Genomic DNA, 24,463 nt, shown 5'->3' with positions numbered 1-24,463 from the left:
AAAAAAATAAAATCTGAGAGTATAGGATGAAATTCTTGATCTCTAGACTGTTAAATCTTCCTATTTCATGATATTAATGGGTGGAAACACAGGCTGGCATGAACAAAATGATGAAGTGTATTTATCATTCAACCAAAACCACCGACAGTCCTAACAACACATCTTAAAGATGACATTACAATAGTCCCCCTTTATTTGTAAATTTGCTTCTCGTCATTTCACTTATCTGTGGCCAACGGCAGTCTGGAAGCAGATGATGCTTCTTCTGATGTACCTTCAGAAGGTCAATAGTAGCCTAATGCTAAGTCACCATGCCTACATCTTTCACCTCCCTTCATCTCACTAATGAGTATCTTATCATCTCACATCATAATTATAAGAAGAATGAGTATAGTACAATAAGGTATTTTGAGAGAGAGAGAACACATTCATATAAATTTTATTACACTATTTTGTTATAATTGTTCTATTTTATTATTCATTATTGTTGTTAATCTCTTACTGTGCCTAGCTTATAAATTAAACTTTATCATAGGTATTCATATATAGGAAAAAACCACTATATATGTATATATATGCATATGTATCTGTGGTTTCAGGTGTCCACTGGGGGTCTTGGAATATATCCCCCAAAGATAAAGGGGGACAATCATACTTATTTTACAGTTGTGGAAATTGAGGTTCATGGAAATTATATGAGATGCTCAGAGTCCAGCAGTTTAGTTGTGACATAATGGAATCTAAAACTCAGGGACTGCAATTTCAGATATAACTCTTCCCATAACAGCAAGACTATATTTGGCTTGAGAAATGATTGATGTTCCCTTTGAGAAAATGCTTTTTAAAGATACACATTTGTTCATGGGCGTGCCTGAAGTTCTGGGAATGTACTACAAATAGAGTAATCAAGTAGGGCCACAAAGAGCCAACTCAGGGGTAACAAGGAAGTTATTAAGATTCTCCATCCTGGTCCTGCCATGGCTGGGAATAAATAGCAGCGTTCCTTAGAGACCGCTGAAAAAAATCAGAAGGAGGGGCTGTGAGGTGTCATGAATTCCAAAGCTTTCCTGATTAAATGGAAAGTTCATCAACAGGAGAAATAGAGGAAGACTAGTAATAACCAAGTTATGTGATTAAAAAGGTACCAGCTACTACCAATAGGAGTGATTTTTTCCCCCCAAAACCAGTCACTTTAAAATCAGTAGAATCAATACTGTTGGTTCTTACACTGAGTGTTGTTACCAGCTCTTCTGTGTTGTGATAAAATATCTATGAATTAAAGGACTCTGGTAAACTGTCACTCTGAAAACTGTATGTGTCCCCTAGTTATACTTTTCCATATCTTTACATGATAATCCATATTATTATGTGTTGTCAGGATGATTATTAGCTTACTCATTTGGCTTCCATCAGGAAAGCAGGTCAACTATGAGTAATATGAAAAACAAATAAAAAGATTTCTTATAAGGATAAGCCATAGGTAACTGGGGGAGATGGTGAAGAAGTCTACAGAAGACTCTTATCTCAGCATCTGACAGTAGACCAAGAGTCACTCACTGAAGATTAGCAAGGACAGCAGTCAGGAAAAAAGCTGGAAGTAACATCGAGGACAGTTAGGACAACCTGGATCCCCCATCTGGCACCGCTTCCCACCTCAACAATACAGGACATCCGGAGAAGCTGATGTCCTTCACCATAAGGCTGCAGACACTCAGTTGGGCCAAGACTTGGAGAAACCAATAGAAGGAACACATGTAAGATCTAGGAACTGGAATCTAGGAGCATGTGCCTTCCCGGATTTCAGAGTTGCTGTGGACAAGTGACATCCTCGTGCACTTCGTCTTCCTTCTTGTTCTAAAGGAGCATAAGTACTGTTTGTTCAGTTCTTTGAAAAAATGTGATTGGTATTTTGATCGGGATTGATCGGCATTGAAAGTGTAGATTGCTCTGGGTAGCATAGACATTTTAACTATGTTTATTCTTCCGACTCATGAGCGTGGAATGTTTTTCCATCTTTCTGTGTCTTCTTCAATGTCTTTCAAGAGTGATTTGTAGTTATTAGAATATAGATCCTTTACGTCTCTGGTTAAGTTAATTCCGAGATAACATATGATTTTTGGTGCTATTGTAAATGGAATGGATTCCCTAATTTCTCTTTCTTCAGTCTCATTGTTCGTGTATAGAAATACAACTGATTTCTGAGCATTGATTTTGTATCCCGCCATATTACTGAATTGCTCTATAACTTCTAGTAGTTTGGGGGTAGAGTCTTTTGGGTTTTCCATATAGAGTATCATGTCACCTGTGAAGAGAGAGAGTTTGACTTCTTCTTTGCCGATTTGGATACCTTTCATCCCTTTTTGTTGTCTGATTGCTGTTGCAAGGACTTCTAGTACTATGTTGAATAATAATGGTGAGAGTGGGCATCCTTGTCGTGTTCCTGATCTTAAGGGAAAGGCTTCCATCTTTTCCCCGTTGAGAATGATATTTGCTGTAGGCTTTTCATAAATGGTTTTTATGAAATTAAGGAGTGTACCCTCTATCCCTACACTCTGAAGTGTTTTAATCAGGATAAGTCACGCAGAGAAAGACAATTATCATATGGTTTCACTCATTTATGGAACATAAGAAATAGGAAGATAGGTAGGAGAAGAAAGGGAAGAATGAAGGGGGGGTAAACAGAAGGGGGGATGAACCATGAGAGACTATGGACTCTGGGAAACAAACTGAGGGCTTCAGAGGGGAGGGGGTGGGGGATTGGGATAGACTGGTTATGGGTATTAAGGAGGGCACGTATTGCATGGTGCACGTAAGACAAGTCATGAATCATGGAACACTACATCAAAAACTAGGGATGTACTGTATGGTGACTAACATAGCATAATAAAAAATTAATATAAAAAAATAAATAGAAAATTACAAGTATAGACAAAAATAAATTAAAAAATAAAGGAGTATAAGTAGATGTTATTCTGTAACTGCTCCACTGTGTGTGTTGAGTGGATGTGGGGTCAAATAAGTTGTCTCTTTAGTTTCTAAGTCTTCAGATTGATAGAATCCAGAAACCAAGGATCTGTACCGAATGCACCACTCTCGAGGAACCAACTGAAATGAAAAGATTTGGACCTTGAGGCTGAACCCAATGCTAAGATGTGATAACATTCTTGTGGGATCTTGGGAGTGAGTGACTGTATTTTAAATTTGGGAGTGATGTCCACGATTGAGGTTGGATAGTGGACTGTAGAGTTTTTTTAACAAGACCCTGACATCTTTTGATGCTTCTCCTATTGACTCTTCCCACTGCACTTGGTTCTGTGACTGTCCTTCTGATAGATTATAGGAAAAGGGACACTTTGCCAGCTTTCAGGTCCAGGCTGTAAGAAATTGGCCATTTCCACTTTCTGCTTTGGGGATGGCTGCTCTTGGAATACAGGCACCATGCTGTGAGGAAGCCCAGACCACAAAGCAAGGCCATGGCTGGGGGTTCTAGCAGATAGCCACAGCTGGAATCCCAGCCAATGGCCAGCACCAACCAGTGGGCATGTGAGTGAGGGAATCTTTGGCATAACTGCTATCCTATCCGCTGTCTGGTTGTAACCACATGAGAAGCAAGAACCACCAAGCCGGGCTTACTCATAGCCCCAGAATTCTGAGAGGTAATAGAACATGACTGTTGTCCTAAGCCTTAAGTTTTGGAGAGATTTATTGTATAACAGTAGATAGCTGGAAGAGCAGCTAATAAGGATTGATGAATGAATGCAATAATTAATGCTGAACTCATAAAGGTTTTCATTATTAATAATATTTTGTGGAATGTTTATGGGTTTGAGGTAATTTCCTAGGGAAGAAACTGGGTGCTCAGGAGTTCAAGTAAGTATTTTTTCTAGAACACAGAAGTAAGTTACCTTCCTTAATTTCCCATTCCAGTGTTCTTTCTACTGTGTCATTAAGAAGCAGTAGTCATGATGAAATGAAACACTGATTAAGACTTTTATCTGTCATTATTATTGTAGACATATAGATTGGCCCTCCCTTTTCCATGTTGATAACATAATTTGGATGCAGTAGGAAACAATACGAGTGAATAGCTGAATTTAACGGAATCAATATTGGATTATTACAAACATAAATAATTTATATTTCTTATTCCCATATTGTTTTATTTTTGTTTTAGTTTAAATCAAGGCAAGACAATGAATGCCTATTCACTGAATGTCCTAGGATGCAGTACTTAAAATATGGTCCCTCCCTCAAGGACTCAGTCTTCCACCCAAGGACCAAGACTGACAAACATGAGTTAGGTTCAAGCAGCGCTGCCATCTACAGGAAGATGGATGGATTCAGGAATTAGGAAATCTGTTTAGATCACCGGTTGGCAATTTTTTTTTCTCTGTACTAAGTCAGGTAGGCAACAATTTAGGCTTTGCAGGCCATACAGTCTCTATTGTAAGTATCCAGCTTTGCCATTGTAGCGTGAATGTAACCATCAGTGATATGTGAATGAACGAGTAGGCTGTGTTAACACTTTATTAGCAAAAGCAGGTGGCCAACTGGCATCAGCCCACAGGTTGTCATTGGCTGACTCCTGTTCTAGACCTTGTCTTGCCATTGGCTCGTCGTGGGGGTTAAGTCAGGTGAGAGCTCTGAGTTTCATTTTCCTTATCTATAAAATGAGGGTAATCGTTGCAGCCTCCCTGATATTATTGGTAGGAGGAGAAGCTACAGAAAACTCCTAGAGACTTCCTTTGAAATCTCTTTTGTGCTATAGAGATGTTTAGTTGTTGTTACTGTATTTTTTTCCCAAGACGCCCGGCTCTGTTCTCTTAGCTATGTTTTGTACCTTTGTGGGAAATGCCAGTTCTTCTTTTTCACTTGGGGCTGGAGAGGAGTTGGTTGGGGCCACCTCAGGCCCTTCTGGCCTTGGTGTCCACACAGTCCTCTTCACTCAGCTGCTCATATATGTCGTTCCTCCCTGATCCTACTATCTAAACGAGCTGTCACTGCCCTCTTCGATATACTCTGCTACATTTTCATTATATTACTTATCACAATCTGAAATGGTCTTGCTCCCTTATATCATTGCCTCTTAATGATCTGTCAGCCCCTTTATGGTATCAACTTGTTTATTTTCTGATTTGTTTAGCAATATCTCCTCAACATCTAGGAATGTGCTTGTCCAATACTATGAATTCAACGCACACCTGTTGAATGAATTGAATGAATGAAATGCACAGTATGGCCTCACCTTACATGCAAAGGTAGAAGTGCCATACTCCAGTTAACTGGAGGGTTCAGAATCTGGACCAGAAATGTCACTTCTGTGTCATTCAGCAAAGTGTAGATAGGAATTAAAATATGTAAGATTTTATGAAGGTGTTAAAAGAGATTGAGAGGGCCTGAACTATTGAGTGAGAACTATACACTGTGCATTTAACTCGAGCGTGGTCCTACACAGCCCAGTTTACGTCATCTCTTCTAGAATTCCCATAGTCACTTGTATATTCTCCCTCGGTTCACCGTGGCTTTGGGAATTGCATTCACTCTGCCCTGAATAAGCATTTCTCCTTTCTTTCTTCCAGGTATGTGTGTTCCTTTCCACATGCCTTAAGCTTCTGTATACTTGAGATGGGCGCCGGCTTATTCCAGAGCCCTTGATTATACTGTTTACAGAAAATGTCCCATTCTGCTTCTTGAGTTGTTGTGGTTCACTTGGCAAGAGCTTGCTGCGTCCGCTGCATATCTGCAGAGTTAGCCCAGCGATGTGGTCTTTGGCAGCTGCCCGATACATTGTAGTTGCCAATCCTCTCTGAGCCGTTCTTGCCTTCTGTGCTTGGATGCTCTCTGGGAATGGGAGTGACGTTCAAGGGCCACTCTTTTTTATTGGTCATGCCCTTGCCACATGGAGTTTAAGGTGCAAGCAGATTGCCTTTTGCAGAGAAACATAGACACCGTAGCACCGTATAACACTCTCGAACGCTCGTTCTGGCTAAAGCAGAGGAGGATTTGACTCAGAATCCACTTCAGCACCGATAAAATGGAGGCACAAAAGTCCCAACATTCATTACATGCTCACTGAACTGGACACGTTTTTCTGAGGGGTACTGAAGAACAGTGACGGGGCGGGGCCATCTTTAAATAAATTGTATTAAAAAGCTGGATTCCTAGAGGCTGAGTAGGGGCCGAGCTTCACAAAATGTGGAGGAAATCCCGTCTTTCCCGTCCTGTAGATGGTCTACTGCAGCCAGACATTGCGGGTTTTCTTATTTAATGGGACTGGGTTGGAGACGCAATGAGTTAAACAGATCATACACGAGTTGCACAGAGTCTGAGAATTTAAAGAACATTGCTTTGTATATTTTCTGTGTGCCGTTTTTCCCTCCCCTCTGTCCCTAATTTAATCCCCCAGCACTCTGTGAAGGTGTGGTAAGAGATAAAGCGTGAGAGTTTGTTTGGGCTGGCTTGCCAAGTGATTTGAAAGCCTTCTTAAGGACTGTGAATGCTGCCTTGAAGGGTAACTGGTAGATGCTGACAGGTTTAGGCAGTAAATTACTTTGTCAAATTTACAATTTAAAAGCTACCTCTGGCTGCAGTGTGGGGGAGGCATTGGAGTATGCTCAGAGGATAAGCAAGCAGAAGATTCCAGAGCCTGCTGCCACTGTCTCTAAGAAGAATAAGGGAAATGGGGGACTAGGGATCCTGCAGAGAGGGTGGGGACAGAGATCAGGTTCTGGGGAAACCTCCCCTGAGTGGTGGCCTTTGAGCAGAGCCTGGTGCCTCTCTAGGTCTGGCCTCTGATTAGCATGTTCCCCATTCCTGCCTCAACCTCCCCAAGCTCTAACACCTCGAGGTGGGGAGGGGCATGGGAAGAGTCAACCTGATCAGACCTGACTCTGATACAATGACAAGGAAAATCACTTTGAGCCTTCCTATGGCCAGAAGAGCTCGGTTCAGATGTTTGCTGACTCTAACTTCAGATGGCTAGTGAAACACAGTATGTAAAGGAAGCGCGCGCTCACACACGCACACACATCACCTCAACCCTCAAGTCCTCGTGCCGTGCATTGTAAGTTAATTATGGAACCTGCCGGTGAGACAGTTGGAGCCAAGGTTGGCTCGGGCGACTCCTGCCAATTCCCAGATTCAACTCTGCCCTCCTGGGATCCTTCATCTCCTTTTCCCTAACGGTCATTGGGAGTCTGCAAGAGAATGGGACAAGGGCAAGGCAGGAACTGAGTCAAGTTTCTCAGGGAAGCTGCAACACGGATGGCATTTACAGAGCTGGAATTCCGCTCAGAGAGAGGGTTGGGCCGTGTCATCCAAAGTGCCAAGTGCTGAGTCACAGGATTCTGAATGACGACTGTAAGGTTCAGCCCGCAGTGGGCGGATTCAGTTACAAGCAAGGGCTTTCTAATCTCTGCTTCTAGACACCATGGTCTTGCACCATACACATATCGATTTACCTGTTTCAACTGTGCACACTGGCAAAGAATGGTGTTATAATAATGACGATGTTGGTAATAACGGTAATGAAAGGAGGAGGGAGATGGAAAACAAAACAAAAGAAGGAGGAAGATGGAATCACAATTAACAGAAAGCCGGTGAGTCTACCCCCATTTCTGCACTCTTCTGAATATTTCCATGATTGCATGTGACACTGGAGACAGAAGTGTGCTGTTGGAGTCTGAGTCTTATATTAAATATTCATATTTTTCCTGCCACATGTTCCATAGAAGCAAGTCAACAACATCTTCTGTGCTCAAGGAAGGAAGAAGCAATCTGTCTGTACACTGGAGGGAAAGCAGGGTGTGTTAGATGAATGAGAAATTCTTAGTCTTCAATTTAACACTTTCCCAAAGGATTTTGGAGGATGATTTGGACTTAATTTTAATCTTAAGCGTAGACTTCAGAACCAATTGTGATCAGTACCAGATGAATAGCCTTCTGTACGTCTGCTGCAAACTTGGGGTGGCCTTCGTGTCTGTATTACAATGGATTGTCATGAGCTCAAAATTAGAGCAGACGATATTATCTTCATTTTTACGGATGAGAATAATGAGACTCAGGGAATTACCAACCAATTAGTAACCAGGCCCACGACTAAAATTTCATGGAGACATTTTTCATCTCCTGTCTGATGCTCTGTCCTAGAATTTTCCTTCTTCGTCCTGGAGATTTCCTCCTCAACTTGCATGGATTATGCTCAGGTTCCTATTTCCAAATGACACACTGTCCCCAGGAAAACCAGTCCATAAAGCCCATGCTTGCTGACCCTTCACAAAATGTCTATTGACTAGTTCTCAGGCAGAAACCTAAACCTTTATTTCAGAAACCAATTCCATGAAGTTGGACTGGCAATATTTAGTAAGAAGAGCCAAACACCAGGCCATCTAACTGTGGTCTAATCCCAGGTCTCTCTCTGATTAGCTTATGTGATCCTGAGAAATTTATCTGCCTCAGTTTCCTCCGTAGTATATCGGGAAATAAATTCTCCCTGGCCTGGCTCTCAAACTGTTGTGATATCTAAATGAGAAAGCATGCATGACCCTGCTGGGTAGTGCCGCAAAGGGAAAGATGTTGACAGAAGCTAGAGGCAAGCCACAGAGGGGCTCTTCTGTTTCCTCTGGCCAGAGTTTCCCACTATGGAGGGAGCTCTTTCCCCACTTCCCTTTATCAGAGTTCCACATCCTAGCATCAGGAAGAAGCCACAAGTATGTCCCCACTGCCACCAAGGAGGAAGGACAGAACACTCTTCTGGAACTTTCTTAACCTGACTTAGCTCCTTGCCTGCCATCCATCCATCCATCCATCCATGCATGCATTCATTCATCATATATTTAACGAAAACCTATTCTGTGAAGAACTGGAGATATGAAATTGAAAAAACAGCGTTTCTCCCTCAAAGGATCTAGTCTAGTAGGGAGAGTCTGCACATAAGCTACTTCAGAACAATCCAGTTGTGCGTAGGTGTGGGCATGGGCCCGTGTGCTTCTTAAGACAAGCTTTGATGAGGCCGTAGGACATAACTAACCAGACTGGCAAGACTTTTCCTAGAACGCCACCCTTCTGTGGAATCTGCAGGAAAAACAGAATCATGCAGATAGCACAAGGGAAATTACTCCCAAGGGAGCAAATCCCTGCTGCTTCCGTAGCAGCAGAGACCATGGCTCAGAGGCAGGTAGGAGTTTTCTGTGCAACGTGACGTTGAATTCTCGCAGGCTCCAGAGGAAGGAGTATTATACCGACTGCTTATAGGACACAGAACAGAGATGCATTCGGGTAAAGTAACTTCACAGGATCACTCAGCTGGTGAATGGCCAGGCTTCACAACCAAGTCTATCTGAAGTCCAGGACCGTGTTATTGACGACAGTTCAGAGCTCCCAGGTGGAGATCCAACAGTGTCTTGTTTAGAATCACACAGTTAGAAAGTGGTTAAGCTGGAAATCACGCCAAGTCCTGTCTGGTTCCAAACCTTGTGCCCTTCATTCCTCTGCTGTTCTGGAACTACATTGGCAAATGCCAAAATTTAAGAACGATCTTTTCAGAGATTATTCCATTCTTCTGCTAGGGCTGTCATAAAAAGTACCACAGACTAGTGGTTTCAACAACAGAAATATATTGTCTTACAGTTCTGAGGCTGGAAGTCTGAGATGAAGTTTCAGCAGGGTTGGCTCCTTCAGAAAGCTATGAAGAAGAAGGGGGGCCATGCCACTCCCCTAGCTTCTTGGGATTTGCTGGCAACCTTTGGCATTCTGCGGCTCATAAATGCATCATTCTGATCTTTGCCTTTTTTTTATTATTATTATATGTTAGTCACCATACAGTACATCATTAGTTTTTGATGTAATGTTCCATGATTCATTGTTTGCGTATAACACCCAGTGCTCATAACCACACGTGCCCTCCTTAATACTCATCACCGGGCTAACCCATCCCCCCACCCTTCTCCCCTCTAAAACCCACAGATTGTTACCAGGAGTCCATAGTCTCTCATGGTTCATCTCCCCCTCTGATTTCCCCCCCTTCATTCTTCCCTTCCTTCTCCTTAGGTCCTCCCTGCCATTCCTTATGTTTCACAAATAAGTGAAACCATATGATAATTGTCTTTCTCTGCTTGACTCATTTCACTTAGCATAATCTCCTCCAGTTCTGTCCATGTTGCTGCAAATATTGGGTAATCATCCTTTCTGATGGCTGAGTGATATTCCATTGTCTATATGGACCACATCTTCTTTATCCATTCATCTGTTGAAGGGCATCTCAGCTCCTTCCACAGTTTGGCTATTGTGGACAATGCTGCTATTAACATTGGGGTGCATGTGCCCCTTCTTTTCACTACATCTGTATCCTTGGGGTAAATACCCAGTAGTGCAATTGCTGGGTCGTAAGTTAACTCTATTTTTAATTTTTGAGGAAACTTCACACTGTTTTCCAAAGTGGCCTTCTCCCTGTGTGTGTGTCTCTGTGTCCAAATGTCTTTTCTTTCTTTTTTGTTTTTAGGCTATCAGTCCTGTTGGATTAAGAGCCTATCTTCCTCCAGTAAGAATTTGTCCTCACTAATTACACTTGTACCCCCGGTATTTCCAAACATAGTCACGTTCTGAGGTACTGGGGGGGTTAGGACTTCAACATATGGATTTTGGGGGGACACAGTTCAACCCCAAACAGTCATTCTGCATTGTTGAGGTAGGCCATGCATGTGGATGAATTGTAGGAAATGCGTGGAGACAGGCAGACAAGGGCGCATCACGAAGTGTATCGCAGCCTCGCTAAGGAGTTGGCACTTTGCAGACAAGGAGCAGAGTACCAGCCGGGCTCTTGCTGCTGCCACCGCCAGAGTAAGCACGCTGCCCTTAAGCCGCAAGCAGCCTTGTTTATTCCCCCTCCGTGGCTTGCACGAGGACACAAGCGGGAGCACTTGACTGACAGCCATTGTGCATAATTGACTAAGCAGGAATCTGGCTGCTGGCAGGCTCTCGCTCTGCAGACAGGGTCCTCACGGGGGCGCCGTTCCAGGAATCCGCCTGCCAGGCCCAGCCCTGGGCCACCTGTGTGTCTTGAATCATTCATTAGCAGGTGTCCTCGTCTCAACTCGCAAAACACAAGAGTCTTGAGCAGGGAAGAACACACCGTCGAGAAGTGACACGGAGAACTCCAGTAAAGCTGCCCCGTGAGGGAGCCAGAGATCAGACACAGGCGTGGGGGCAAAGGGAATTAATGAGCTTCTGCTGGAGTGACACCCGGGCTCTCTGCTGTCAGGACAGCACCCCATATTACCCACCAGCTTCTGTCTCCACAGAAGGCCTCGCTTCCACACCGGGCTTGAGTCTTGAGTCATGATCATTATCTTCGGAACAGACTCTCTCCGTTCTCTTTCGCAGACGCTTACAAACTGGAGCTAATTTTACATGTTACCAACTTGGAGTTTATTTTGGGCTCCAGAAGTTTAGAGTTGGGTCTGTTAAAAAGCACAACCTGCAGGGTTGTGTGTGTGTGCGAGTGTGTGTGTGAAACTCATCAAGCTCCTTTAATAACTCTGAATGCGAGTTATTTCAGACTATTTTCAATGGGTTGCTAATTCCGTGCCAGGATTAAAATGGAGCTTTAAACCAAAGGAACTTTGGTTAAATGACTGATTGCATTTGCTTTTCACCCCATTCCTTCTGTTGACGACTATTCGACTATTCGATGGTTATTTTTGGTCTTGTATATTTTTGTTTCGCCAAACTTTGATCTCTCACACTTTATTCGTAGTTATAAGAGATGGTGCTGATTGCACATGCTGTGTTCTAATTTTTGTAGCAATTCTGCAGGTTACCTTGATTTTGACAGGAATTAGAGAACTGAAGTTCTTAGAAGTGCCTTATTTTACCAAAGTCCGCGTAGCAGGAGTGTCGGAGAGGACATCAGGATTCACGCTTCTTTGTTTCTAGGCTGGAGGTGTTTTCTTGGGGGTTGCACGGTTATGCATAGTCTGCGTTAAGGTACTCCCTGATGGAGGCTGGCAAGTGACTCTGGTGTCCCAAGGAGCAGAGTGGAATAAATCTGTGATGAGTGGCATCTCCAGGGTAGCCGAGGTGGTTAAATTAGACTCCTCAGCCCCACTTGAGCAAATCAGAATTTGTTGGGGAGAGGCCTGGGAATGGGCATTTTCTGTGCATACCCATGGAACTATGATGATCGGTGGCCCTGGGATATACTGACATAGCAGAATGATCAATAGCCTGGAAGTCAGAAAGCCTGGATTTCGCTTGGACTCTGCCATTCGCTGCGTGTGTTTAAGCAAACGGTTAATCTTTCTGGGTCCTGTATCTTCATTTGTAGAACGAGGACAAAAGTCATTTAGTTGTAAGGATAACGCGAGATCAAATTTCCGAAAGCATTTTACAACCTGTAATAAAGTACAAATGATAGTTATTAGTATTCCTGAGAAATCACACTTAGAGTCCACTTTTGCTTATTGGATCACATTTCCCTCCAGTAAGTTCTGCCATTTCAAGGAAGTGTTCCAAACGAGAAAAACAAAAATCTTGGCTTAAGTGGGGAATAAGAATAATATTTAAGAATGGCTTGATTCTGGGTTCAAAAAGGATTTATATGTTATGGTCCATAGTTTATGTGTTTGCTATTCTCCCCTACTACTTTAGCAAAGAATTTATCACATTTAAAATCAATCCAGTTGCACTTTACACATATTTTGCATATCCATCAAAACAAATAGAACCAAGTCAACGAGTATTTTTTTCTTAACGCTGCTGCCGACCACACTTAACCTTCAAACCTCAGGCCGAGGGTCTCCTGATTTCTGCGTTTATCTTGGCAAAGCCTAGAGTCGTAGCAGGAGACTTGGCTAGGTGGGGTTTGGAATTATCTGTCCTAAATCCAGAGATGTGGTATCAATTGCCATGATATGGCTCCAAAGTCCCAGGGATCCATTCTATCTTTCTGAGCGCATCTTCCCACCCCACTCCAAATGAACTTTCCTTGCCCTTTGGGTTTCTTAATTGACCTTGCTTTTTTTTTTCTTCAGTTTATTGCAATGTACTTCACATATAACATTGTACTGGTTTAAGGTACACAACATAGTGATTTGATACATTTATATATTATCAAGTGATTACTGTAATGAGTTTAGTTAACACCCAGTACCTCACATAATTACAAATATTTTTCTTGTGATGAGAACTTCTAAGATCTACTCTCTTAACAACTTACAAATATACAATATGGTATTTTTAACTTCGATCACCATGCTGAACATTACATTCCCAGAACTTATAACTGGAAGTTTGTAACCTCTGACTACCTTTATCTGTTTCCCCAATACCCACTCTCCACCTCTGGTAACTACCAATCTGTTCTCTGTTTCTGTATGAGTTTGCTTCTTTTAAAATTCCACATAAAAGTGAGATCATATAGCATTTATCTTTCTCTGTTTGACTTATTTCACTTAGAATAGTTCCATTGAGTTCCATTCATATTGTTGAAAATGGTGGGATTTCCCTCCTTTTTTTTTTTTTTTTTTTTTTACATCTTCTTTACCCATTCATCCACTGATGGACGCTTAGATTGTGTCCATGTCTTGACCACTGTAAATAACGCTGGAGTGACTGTGGGGGTAAAGATATTTCTTCAAGATGGTGATTTTGTTCCCTTCAGGTAAACATCCAGAAGTAAATATCCAGACTTGCTGGATCGTATGGGACTTTCAATCTTAGTAGTTCATGATAGTTCTGATTTTCCTTTCAAGTTTTCCTGAATAAAGACTTGGCTGTGACTCAGATCTCCACTCTAGGACTCATCACCCCCGTTCTCTGGGGCTCCAGGTCCCTTCTTGTAGCCCCCAGCCTCCCCTTAGATAAGGAAAGATCAACCAAATTAGGCACATCACTTTGAGCAGGAAAGAGCCCTATCTTGTTTGCTAGACTCACCAGGCCCATTCCTTTATGGGAACCCCTCACTCTGCACTGGACCCCTTCCCCTCTTACTTTTTAAGCAGATGGCTTCTGAGATGTTTCCCTTTCATAGCAGCACACAGGCATGCAGTAGCTAACCTAGAGCAACCAGATAGGATCTTTGATCCGTAGGACTTCTGGACATTCCCCTGTTTCACCATGTGTGTCTACAATAAAACTCTTCTAAAGTGTTGTCTTTGCTCTCCACTCATCTCTCTCTCCCTTTTTTCCTGAACCTACTGTGATCCCATCACGTCATGAACATACTCCTGTCAGTCTCTACCCAATGACCTCTCTATTGCTAAGTCCACCAGGGACATTCACTTCTCTAGCCACATGCCCTACAGCCGCTTAATACTGTGATCCACTTCACCTTAGACTCTTGTCTTTACTTGGCTTCCAGGATTCTACTCTCGCTTCCCCTCCAACCCCACTTACTTCCATTCATCTCTCTCCTCTCTCCCTCAGTTTCTAAACACAGAGTGAGACCTTCTACCTCTGTCTCTCTGTCTCCCCCAAGTCAGATTTACTGTGAGATCATGTGCATACAATAAAACTCCCCCTTTCTTGGTGTTCAGTTCCGTGAAATTGGACATTCATATACATCGTGCAACCACCACCACAACTGAGATATAGCTCATTTCCATCACCCAGAAAGTTCCCTAGTGCCCTTTTATAATCGATCCTCTTCATCTCTGCAAGTCCACAGCAGGAACTAAGAGATAGATAGAGATAGAGGGACACACAGAGAGAGAGACATAGAAAGAGACAGACAGACAGACAGACATGGAGATAGAGATCTTTTTTTCTGTGTCTTTTCCTTCACCATGATGTCATGTAAACAGAGTCATACAATATGCAGCATTTTAAGTCTGGCTTCTTCTGTTAACATAGTGATATTTGAGATGCATTCATGTTGCATGTATCTAGACTATTGCTCATTACATTCGACTGTATGGATTTACCACAGTTTATCTCTTCACCAGTTGCCCGGCATTTGGATTATTTCCAGTTTGAGACAATTGTGAATAAACATCCTCGTGCAGATCGTTGTCTAAACATATATTTTCATGTATCCTAAGTATCATAACTATAAGTGGGATCATCGTATCATGTTGTAGGGTATGTTTAACTTTGTAAGAAAATGCCAGACTATTTTCTCGAGTTGCTCTACCATTTTCATTCCCATCACCCATGAATGACAATTCAGGGTGCTCTGTATTTTTGCCAGCACTTGGTATTGCCAATTTCTTTCATATTCCAGTTGAGGTGTGGTGGCAACCTAAGGTTACAGAGATTTTTCTATGTGTTCTTCAAAAAGTTTACTAGTGTTAAGTTATATATTTCTATCTCTGATTAATTCTAATTTAGTTTTGTATATGGTGTCAGGTTCAGGTAGATTTTTTTTTTCTGATTACTGTACAGTTTTTCCGTCACCATTTATTGAAAGGACAAATAATTCTCCAACTGAGTAGCCTTGTATTTGCTGAAAATAAATTGACCCTAAATAAGGGGATTTATTTCAATGTTATTGATCATACGTGTATTCATTAACCCAGGCCTCAGCAAACTCTGGCCCATTGCCTCTTTTTATATAGCCCATACATTAAGAATAATTTTTATATTTTTAAATGGTAAAAAAAATGAAAGAAGAATATTTCATGACACCTGAACATTATATGAAATTCAAATTTTGGTTTCTGTCGTCTTATAGGAACTAGTCACGTTCAATTGTTTATATATTATTTGTAGCTGCTTTCACACTATAGTGACAGAGTTGAGTAGTTGAGTTGCATCAGAGAACCTATGACCCACCAGCCTAAAATATTTATTCTCTAGCTCTTTAAAGAGACACCTGCTAACTGTTGTTTTAACTGATACCACATTCTCTTGATTACTGTAGCTTCACTGCGAGTCTTAAAATCAGGTAGTGTGAGTTCTCCAAATTTCTTCTTCTTTTCCCAAATTGTTTTGACTATTCTGGTTACTTTTCTTTTCCACATAAATGTTAGAATGAGTTTGTTGATTGTTTTAAATGCCTGCTGGTTTTTGATTGAGATTATGTTGAAACTGTAGATTAATTTGGGTAGAATTGAAGTCTTAACAATATTGATCTTCCAACCCATGATCATGGTATATTTCTCTATTTTCCCTAGATCTACTTTGGTTACTCTGATTAATATTTGTAGTTTTCAGCATGTAACTCTTGCACGTACTTTAGTAAATTTTTGCATAATCATTTCTTATGCTTTGATGCTATTTAAGTGGTATTGGTTGGCGAATTTCAAATTCCATTTGCTCATTCCTAGCATAGGGAAATAAAATTAATTTTTCTCTATATATCTAGTGTCTTAATAACCTTGCTAAAATAATTTATTGGTTCAAGTAGCTTTTTTGTAGGTTTTTGGTGTATTCAATATAGACGATCATGTTGTTTAAAAAGAATATAGGCTTATTTATTCTTTTCCAGTTAGTATGACTTTTATTTTATTTTATTTTTTTAATTTATTGCATTTGGTAGGAATATCAGGAAGATGTTGAATAGGAATTGAGAGAGCAGGCATCCTTACCTTGTTTCCATTTGAAGAGGCAAGCATTCAGTCTTTCACATTAAAAATGATGTCAGCTGTAGGTTTTGGTAGGTGACCTTTATCAGATTAGTAACGTTTACTTTAACTTCTAGTTTGTTTAAAGTTTTAAGACAAATGGGTGTTGAAATTTATAAAATGATTTTTCTGCATCTTTAGAGATTATATATATATATATATATACATATATATATATATGTATATATATATATATATATGTATATATATATATATTTAGTATGTTAATATGATGAATTGCGTTAACTTATTATCAAGTATTGGACCAAACTTAGTTTTCTGGGGTAAAGTCAGCTAAATCATCATATGTATTCTTTTTATATATTGCTGGATTTTTTTTTTATAGCATTTCATTGTGGATTTTTCCATCTATGTATGAGGAATAATGGTATGGTGTGTAATTTTTATTTTCTATGACTTTTTAATGGTCTGCAATTTTTTAAAAAATATCTTTGTCTGGTTTTGTTTATAGAGTAATTCTGGCCTCATTGATCAAGTTGGGAATTGTATACTCTTTCACTTTCTAGAAGAATTAAATAGGACTGGTAATATTAATTCCTTAAATGTTTGGTGGATTTTCCAGTGAAGTCCCCTGAAAAATGGAAATGGGGGAGAAATTAAAATTAAAAAAGAATAAGTCTACTTGCCATAGAGCTCAAATAAAACTAAATTCAGAATTGACAATTTTCACCATGATTGGCTTGACCTAGGCTTTTTGCCCAATCCAGAATTCACTGCCATATGTAGGTGAATACACTGATTGGCTTAAGCACAGGAAACATGTCTTCTCTGTAACTGAGCCAATCTCATTTAAAAGACTAAGACTGGGAAAAGAAATGTCTTTTGGTGGGAAATAGGGCATAGTTCCCATAGGAAGGGTGAGTGGATACTGAATGGCATGAACAGAGGTTTCTGTAAATTACCAGTCTTATATGCTGCCACATGTGCAGGACTGGGGGCCGAAATGTGGGGAGGTCACAGGGAGACATGGAGGGCTATTCTTCTAAGTATAGGAAGAACTTCACTGCAATCAGAACGCTCCCAGGATAGATGTTTCTTTAAAAAGTGGTGAGCTCCCATCCCTAATGGCATTGATATAAAAGATTGATGATTGCCTTCAGAAGTACAGTAGATTAAATTAGGGGAAAGCATATTTTCATTTCAACCAGATTCTATCATCAACCATCATTTCCATGAATCTGTGAATCAAAGATACCCAAAGTCAATGTAAAATTACTTGTAAAAGAACTGTGTGGTCAAGAACTTTTGTGGGTGTTCAGAGTCAAGGCCATTTTAGAGCAATGTGGACAGAGAATGCTGCCAGAAATGAGATTTAATCTGGGTCTGGAAGCAAATGTAGATTCTGGAAGTAGGAGCAAACAGGAGAAGAGGGAAGGGCGTTTAACACGTATTGAAAAGTTGGCCAAAATTGCCTGTACTCAGCATAGTGCCTGACACTTTGTAGATACTAAAATAAGTATTAACAACATAAAGAATAATAAGTGAATAAATGAACATGTTTGGAGGTGATAAATAAACCAATTTATCTGGGGTTGGGAGCTTTATATAAGAACCAATTTATTGGGAGAAAAAAATATGTTGATACTAAATTGAAGAGGTCCTTGAATGGCATACCAATTAATGTCTAAATGTTTCAATTCTCTATGGGGAAGAAAAATGGAGAGGCGCCTGGGTGGCTCAGTCATTAAGCATCTGCCTTTGGCTCAGGTCCTGATCCCAGGGCCCTGGGATGGAGTCCCACATGAGGCTCCTCCACTGGGAGCCTGATTCATCCTCTCCCACTCCCCTTGCTTGTGTTCCCTCTCTCACTGGCTGTCTCTCTCTGTCAAATAAATAAAATCTTAAAAAAAAAAAAAAAAAGGGAAAGTAAATGCATGGACATTGTATCAATCAATGAGGGAATATTTTGACCCTCCCATATTTATCCACTTTTTTTTAATCCATTTGTCTAGCGTTATTTTGTGTTTATTGCATTTAAGGTTGTTGTTGTTGTTGTTTTTGTTTTTAAAGATTTTATTTATTTATTTATTTGAGAGAAAGGGAGAGGGAGAGATGGAGCACCTGAGTGGCTCATTCAGTTAGGCATCTGTCTTTGGTTCAGGTCATGACCCCAGGGTCCTAATACTGAGCCCAGAGTCAGGCTCCCTGCTCAGTGGAGAGCCGGCTTCTCTCTCTGCCCCTCCACCGCCCGCCACTCATGCTCCGTCTCTCTTGCAAATAAATAAATAAAATCCTTAAAAAAGGAAGAGAGAGAGCAGGAGTGGGTGGAGGAGCAGAGGGAGAGGGACAAGTCGACTCCAAGCACTCAGCACAGAGCCTGACATGGGGCTTAATCTCATGACCCTGAGCCAAAACCAAGAGTCAGACACTTAATGGACTGAGCCACCCAGGCAGCCCTGCATTTAAGCTTCTGACCCAACTCTTTTCTCTGCAGTAGTATATTGTTCAAAATAATATCTTATTTTGAAATATGAAGTATGGCTTAATTTTATTTTATTTTTTATTTAATTGAATTTTATCTTATTTTCCTTTTTTAAGTTTCAGCAGACTTTTTAAAATTTGAGTATAGTTGACACACATATTGTATCAGTTTAAGATGTACGACATCGTGACTCGACAAGTCCATACGTTATGCTGCTCTCATCACGAGTGTAGCTGCCATCTGTCACCATACAACTAGTGTTGTACAATATCATGACTCTATTCCCTATACTGTGACTTTTATTCCTGTGACTTATTCATTCCATACGTGGAAGCCTGGATCTCCCACTCCCCTTCACCCATTTTGCACCCCACCTCCCCTTTGGAAACCATCATTTTGTTCTCTGTATTAATAGGTCTGATTCTGCTTTTGTTCATTTGCTTTGTTTTCTGGATTCTACCTATAAGTGAAATAATATGGCATATTTTTAAAGTTTACGTCTATTGGCAATTCTCTTCTACTGTGTGATTTTTAATTCTTTTCCATTCTCAAAACCATCTTTTAGATTTTTGTGTGTGTTTCTTTTGCTTCTAGTGATTAAATTTGGGGAAAAATTCAATGGGGATGTAGTATTTAAACTTTGAACTTTCTTGTTAATATAAAGCCATATTTTTTGTAGGCTCTGTTATTCTTGATAGCAGATATGTAATATTGTAATCCGTGGAGTCAAATACTTTTATCTTGATTGGAAATGTTTCTTGTTTTCTTTATAATATCCACACACAGAAACATTTTTACAGAGATTCTGTGACAGAGAAACTCAGTTTATGTAATTCCATGAGATATTTAAAATGTTTTTTTTTTCATAATCTTTCTGAATTTACAATAAGTTTCAAAAAGTATGTCAATGAAGTTTATTTATTTACCAAAAGGGTGTTTTGGAAGGAAAATATTAGATTAGTGATTAGACAAATTGGTTTATTGAATCTTGTCACTAACCAGCTGGAAAACTTTGGGCAAATCTCAACTCCTGTATGCAATTCAGTTGCCTACTTTGCAACATAAAATGAGTTAAAATATACAACATTAAGAACTTTATTTTATGGTCATTGTGTCTCATGATGTTCACTGTAATGAGTTATAAAGGGGCAGAAAGATTTAGGGTAAAAATATTGCAGTTAACTTCAGATGTGTTGAATTTTAAACACATAATATGTTTTTAGAAATTCCCCATAAATTCAGAAAAGGGAAGTCTGGGAAGAAGACAGAAAAATAATAAAACATGGTAAATATCTTACTCCACTGTCTTCTGACGTAAAATGTTAGTGTCAAAAATTTTGATGGATACGTAATATTCTTTCCTGTGTAAGTGACTAGGTCTTTTTATATGGATGCCAAAAGGTTTTCCTTTCTTTTATATAGTCTTTCCATGTGTCTTATATTAAGACTGCACAGGGTTAAACTCACTGTGTGGTGTGTGTATTTATGTAGCTCTAAGCCGATTTTTATTTTATTTCAAGAAACTTTCTTAAATTATAGTCTCAGAATTATTGTTTTCTTTTATTTTCTTCCAAACAAAACTTCTATTAAATGTTTACTACATTTTCTTTGTTTATTTTCCATTGTTGTCATATTTGCCTTGAGTCTTATTTATCTCCAATTTTTTGGGAGGGGGCTTTAAGTTTTTTGACATTTCTGTCCTCTATTTTTTTTAATTTTTTTTTATTATATTATATTAGTCACCATACAGTACATCCCTGGTTTTTGATGTAAAGTTCGATGATTCATTATTTGCGTATAACACCCAGTGCACCATGCAATACGTGCCCTCCTTACTACCCATCACCAGCCTATCCCATTCCCCCACCCCCTCCCCTCTGAAGCCCTCAGTTGGTTTCTCAGAGTCCATAGTCTCTCATGCTTCATTCCCTTATTTTTTAAAGATATTATCTGTATTTAATTTAGTTTTGTGTTTCTTCTAGGTAAGTCTTCATTTATGAAATGATTTTTAAATTTATTTTGTGAGTTATCACCTCTTTTTCCAAATCTTCCTTTCCTCAACTCACATAATTGATAAAATTTATCTACTTTTGATTTATGGTTTCTTTTATAACTTCTATCATTTTCTGAATATCTTTAAGGTTTTTAGAAATAGTAGTTTACAGATTTTTACCTGCTTCACACACATGCATTCTGGCAGGATTTCATCATCTGTGCCAACTTTATTCTGCTCCTTAGATTATTTTTTCTCATAATAACATCATACATAATTCTCTTCTGTTCCTTGATTTTACATGAAATGCGTTTTCCTGTACATATGGCTTCAAACTTTCTGATAACTACACTCAAAAAATTTTTTGGGGGGGGATATTCTCTTTTCTTTGTTTCTATTTTGCCTGTTTTACTCAAATCGTAGTTCTCTACAACAGTCCTCGATGTGGGGCTTCCTCCCCCAGCAGAGGTTTGGATTGTTTGGTGAGGGAGTTGGCAGGGCTCAGAGGGCCCCAGCACCTTGCTGCTGTCCCCTTACGTTCACATGTAAGCTAGAGTCTAGAGAATCACTCCCAATTTGGGTCGCTACTCTCACACTCTCCAGTAAGTACCTTTGGTGGACTCTGTGAGGTACTGCTCACAATTCCCTTTTAGGAACGGAAGGCTGATTCTCCCATCTGCTAGGAGCATTGCCAGACATGACCTTAACTGTTAGCCCTCTGTGGGGATTGCCACAGCCAGGAAAAAGCTGTTTCACCAAAGATTATACTGCCTTGTAGGATTCACCCAGTCCATGACTGATCAATGGGAAAGTATACTAATGTCCAGGCAGCCCGATGTTGGGACACAGCTGAAGGTCCATTCTAGCACCAGAGCTTCCCAGGAGATGGGCTGAAGCTGTCTTCAGAGCGGTATCACAGCTGGACTTCTCCCTCTGCCTGGTACTGCTTCCGGTGTCTCTCTTCCACAACCCTCAGAGCACCCCTTAATAAATGTCTATTACGCAAACGTTTCCCCTCCCTGTCTCCTTCTGGGTGAGGATAAAGTGCAATATTATGGCGATTCTGGAGATTTTCTGCTCTTGGGGCTTCCAGATGCCCCGTTTTTCTTCCCTCTGCTTTCCACCTCACGGGTGCTGGTGTCACAGGGATCTCACAGCTATTGGTAGTTTGTTGCTACCTGCTTATATTTTTGAGGTTTGCAGACATACTAATCACCGGGTTATAGTGTAGAAATTGTCCACTGGTTTTCATTGTAGTATCCCCATTTCTCTCCTTGTTTCATCTGGGGATGGTTAGAGTTGAGTTCTAAGAGGCTCGAAAACTCCATTTTTTCCACCACTCTATTTTCCCCAGTACTATCTCCCACTGCACACTTTTGAAAATATTATCATAAACAGAAGGATGGAGATGAGGTAGCGTCTTGAGGGGAAAGCAGAGTCAGAAGGGATGTTTTAGGATAAGAGATTACCATTAACAATATCCCTTAATTTAACACTAAATTGGATGCTAAGGAAATACAGTGGGAAGTTCACTGAATATGCAATTATGAGACCTGAGTTCAAGTTCTGATTTTGCCAGGTGCCTTGTAATCTGAGTAAATCTCTTATCCCAATTAAATATCAGTTTCGGGATCTGAAAAATGCAAATGCAAATACCTTCCTTGACTATATCAGAGGATCGCTGTGAGGCTAAAAAGGCAGTATTTCAAGTGGAGGCTCCAAATAAACATGAAGCACATTAAGAGTAGCTTTCTATCCGAAAGCCACGCAGGGTGGACACAATTTGACCGATTCAGCTACTGAAGAAATTGACACAAAGCCAATAGGCCCAAAGAGACTAACTGGCATGTGTTAACTCCAGCAACCCAATTTCTCCAGCAATTCCAAGTGGGATGAAGGAACATCACTTAGGTTTTTCAGTTAGAGCATCAAAGCCTCCAAAGAGTTCAAAAACAGGTTTTACAGGGGTTAGACTATGGCAAGAACAGTTGACTGATGCTTGTTGATTTCAGAATGCAAATGTGTTTGTTTTGGCAAAGGGAAAGAAGATGAATGAAGGGCAGAAACAAAAGAGCCCATTTCTTCTGTAAATCTTTCAGTGAACTTGCAACAATGAGGACTTTCTCTCCTGGGGAGACAAGGTTCCTAGGAGGGAATATGAAAAGAAAAATTAAAGGAAAGGAGAAAATAACATAAAACAAAATTACCTTAGGGCTTTGAGCTATGTCCTCATTCTTGGCTCTGTTTTATATCTTAATTGTTGTCGTTTTTATTTCTATTTTTTTCATAGTAAGTTTTCTGGGAAAAGACACAGTGTTTTACAATGTAGGCGCTCAATCAATGTTCACTGCGCAGCATTTGGCTGCAAGCATTTTTGCATAGTAATTTTGCAAATTATTTTTTTTTAATAAGCCATTGTCATGTAACCAAAGGCAGGATTTGAGAGCAAAACAGATAATTTTATTAAAGAATATTGGTAAAAATCGAATAGAAAGAACTTCAAATCACGGGGTTTGGCGTTACAGGCATACATTTGATTTCTGGTCATTATTTGGACTTATGCAAGATTGAATGATCTAAGGATTTTGAAGATTCATCCAGATAATCTCATCCCTAAACGTTTTTGTAATGCTATAATCTTCTACCTCAACAGGGCCATCAGGGTAAACCACAATAGATCTGAAATAACAAGTTGCCACAAGCAGCTAAAACAACCAGAGCTGGGATTAAGACCTAAGAGTTGAGATACAGAAACAACAACTGTGGCTTGTGTCCAGGGGCGCCTGGGTGGCTCAGGCAGTTAAACATCTGTTTTTGGCTCGAATGATGATCCCAGGGTCCTGGTTTCGAGCCTCACGTCGGGCTCCCTGCTCAACGTGGAGTCTGCTTCTCCCTCTTCCTCTTCTCCTCCCTCCAACTCATGCTGTTTCTCTCAAATAAAGAAATAAAACCTTTTAAAAAATTGAAGAAAAAAAAAGAAATACTGTGTCCACACAACATAACAAAGGTGACTTTTTCCATAGAAAGAGTAGAGAGGAGTACAATGTCACTGACAATGAGGCAGAGAGAAATATGACAATACCAAAAGGGCGAAGGTTTTCTTCCCTTTTCTCATTTCCAAGAATACCAAATGTTGAGCATGGGTTATAGAGTAAAAGACACAACTTCGAACATAGAACTGAGGACATATGATAGAAGGAATCTAGGTAGGTCATAGAAGGGCTCAAAAAACCAGTAGATGGTCCCCATGAAGAAAGCATGGGAAAAACAAGGTCCCAAGTAAGAGCAACTCATCAAGAAGGAATTAAAAACGGAGACTTGCTTTAGGTGATCTTGAGCTCAATTGTCTAGACTGTGCCAGAAAAATTACATATCTGATACTGACGAGAAAAAAAAAAGTCTTGAATTTTATACCAGAGAAACATAACAGTGATTGACTTGGAATTCTGGGGGGGGGGGGGGGATTGG

This window comes from Ursus maritimus, unplaced genomic scaffold, assembly GCF_017311325.1.
Source record: "Ursus maritimus isolate PB19 unplaced genomic scaffold, ASM1731132v1 scaffold_8, whole genome shotgun sequence".
Taxonomy (NCBI): Eukaryota; Metazoa; Chordata; class Mammalia; order Carnivora; family Ursidae; genus Ursus; species Ursus maritimus.
This window is presented reverse-complemented; position numbering follows the sequence as displayed.